At 42.3% G+C, this 2,836-nt stretch overlaps 1 long non-coding RNA gene across 1 annotated transcript; it reads right to left on the reverse strand.

Annotated features, from left to right (window-relative positions):
• Positions 1–1,525: 1,525 nt before the first annotated feature.
• On the reverse strand, positions 1,526–2,145 carry LOC123173436 (uncharacterized). Its single transcript, XR_006486214.1, has 2 exons — positions 2,018–2,145; positions 1,526–1,936 (listed from the first exon to the last, which is right to left on the reverse strand). It is a non-coding gene; the product is annotated as an uncharacterized lncRNA (long non-coding RNA).
• Positions 2,146–2,836: the final 691 nt, after the last annotated feature.

Genomic DNA, 2,836 nt, shown 5'->3' on the forward strand with positions numbered 1-2,836 from the left:
GATGGAGGGTGGCGCTGGTAGAGGTGCCGGTGCAGTGGAGATGGCACCGACCCAAAGGATGGTGCGTGTGTGGTGGAGTCTCCTGTTCCTCCTCTTAATCTTGTCCTTCTATGGTAGTGGTGGATGGAGCAGCGGAGATTGATCTTGGATGACCCTGGCTTGTGGAAGTTTAGACGGCGGCCGCTAGGGTTGGAGGCGTATTTATAATGCCTCTCCTCAAGCCTCCTCCATGGATGATGGTTGCCTTCTTTGATCCAAGGGTTCAAGGTGAGTCGAATCCTCTCCCAAACCCTTCCTTATTATCCAAGGATCGTGTGGGAACAAATGGGAATGAAATTAGTTAAGAATCCCATCTGGAAGGGCAACTTTCGGGCTTGTCTCGAGTTGGTACAACTGCCGCCGTCGAATGAGGTGGACTCCTTGGGTATTTTGGTCGCCATTTCGTCATACGGACACCTCTTTTGGCATTCCTCGTCTCGTTGGAATCGTTAGAGCCACGCCAACATTGGGTATTAGATCTTGATTGGAGAACTTTGTAAAAAAAATCATTTTTTTCACTCTCTGAAATGCCTAAGTTAGGTACTGGAAGTCCTCCTTATTGAACTCATATTTGACCCTTTCATCGTGCTTGGTCCTAGGTTGCTCCAAACCACCTGTAGACATGCCAAAACAAAGAAAACTGACAAAAACTAAATAAAACACTAATTGTGCAATGCTCACAATGAAAAGTTATAAAACTGGTAATCATGCATAATGGACACATATTTGGTTTAGTGGGACATGATATGTGAAGAGGACATGTAACAAATGATCTCTAAAAATATGTAAAATATAGAGCCTTTAGGCTTCTCCTGGTGGTGCAGGTGACTTCCAGAGAGAAAGCTTCTCGCTCTCTGGCACCGGCAGCAGTGGCACCCATGGGTGTTGCTTGCTTCATGAAGACGTCGTCGTAGGTCTCATCCTTGTGTCAGGGCTTAGGTGAAAATATATGTATGTTTGCTCGAACTCGGCAACGGCGACGCTTCGCGTCGTCACCCTTTTGGGTGCGTTGTTGTGGAGCTTGGCGTCGTCAGTTGGGCCGCAGCAAGATGTTAGCCTCGTTCTAGGCTTCGTGTCATATTTTTTGGAGTTGGAGGTATTTTGTGATGTAAAATTTACACGTCTCCTGGAGTTGGAGGTTTTTGGTGATGTACAAAAGCCCACTTTTTGGAGATGTAAATTTTACTCGAAGCATAATTTGCTGATTTATATTACATTATCCAATGGAGATGCTGACATGAGTCTGAATTATGTTTGCTGTTTGTAGCTCATAGTTTTGCCCAAACTTTCTCATATAGTACTCCCTGCGTCCGAAAATACTTGTCATCAAAATGGATAAAAAGGGATGTATCTAGAACTATAGTTCTAGATACATCCCCTTCTATTCATTTTGATGACAAGTATTTCCGGACGGAGGGAGTAATATTTAAATAGTAGAACAGATACTTTGTATACAGTAATATGTACAGTAATTAAGTGCCAAGTGTGACACAAACTGAAGAAGGAGGTGCTAACTGATAAGTTGGCCACTTTCGCTTCCATTCTGAATGTAAAGGATTCAACAAGTGAAAACATCAGTGTTAAGTTGGACACCGGAACCATTCCACTTGTTACGAAAGTCCACTCACGAGATTTTCCTACAAATTTTCGAAAGAGCATACTAGCACGGTTCTCCTGAGAGCACACTACACGCACTGCTCATGGGAAAAATACTAAAACAGAGTAGCTACAGAAGCGCACGCCAACGTGGCCTCATCTTTGCTCAATCCATGCCATGACAATAGCGCTGATGGAGCTCGATATCCGTCATCTTGCCTATCACACCGCAGCCCTTCTTTCTGCACTTTCCAAATGGAACTCCCTTGGCCTTGTGAAACATCTTGGCGTGGTGCTGAAACTGAAAGGAAAATTGATGATATTCAGATCAACATGGCGACCAACCACAGAATTTGAAAATTGAGAGAACATAAATAGCTACCTCGGTATCATCGTTGCCGATTTCCTGGGGCCTTTTGACACTGCGGTCAAGGTAACAGCTTAGGCAGGGCTTCTTGCTCTTGTAGCGATTTTTACTCCAGTAGCTGTCGTGAACATGCTCCTGATCCTACAAAATAACACTTATCAAAAGCTGGTGGAATCCTTCTAAATAACATCCCTTGTCTTAGCATGGTGGTAGGCAGTTGTTCTTCCTATGTACTCACATTAATACTTTAAATTCGAATCTATGTATATAAAGATGACCGAAGTAACGACGAACATTTTGATTATTTTTGCACCAAATATACATTTGTGGCAAAAGAAAAGTACTAAATGATATTCGAACCACGACCAATAGCATGTTAAGCTATGGACTAACTTTCACGCTAGGTATGTAATTGCATTAATTTAGGACTACCTGTTCTTTTATCTATCTGTTTAATTAAAATTATTTGAATTTCAAACAAAAATCTCATTGATTTGTACGAAACAGATTTCGAAATTTCGACCATTTCGAGGGTGAGCGAAATTTTTGCCACTTCGAAATCGTAAACCTTGTTTTACATTATCTAATGGAGATGCTGACATGATTGTAAATTAAGTTTGCTGTTTGTAGCTCCTAGTTTTGCCGAAACTTAACGTTGTCATCCAGTAATAGAAACCTTGAACTAGACAACACCTGATGATCATTTGAAACAGAGGAGCTTCTAAGACAACAACTAGTTTTTCAAGCAGAGAAGCAGAGAAGCAGAGAAGCAGAGAAGCAGAGAAGCTGCATGGAACAGGCCAACAGGGGAGGGGATCGATTGTAGGTACCTGG

Source organism: Triticum aestivum, unplaced genomic scaffold (genome assembly GCF_018294505.1).
Source record: "Triticum aestivum cultivar Chinese Spring unplaced genomic scaffold, IWGSC CS RefSeq v2.1 scaffold75391, whole genome shotgun sequence".
Lineage (NCBI taxonomy): Eukaryota > Viridiplantae > Streptophyta > Magnoliopsida > Poales > Poaceae > Triticum > Triticum aestivum.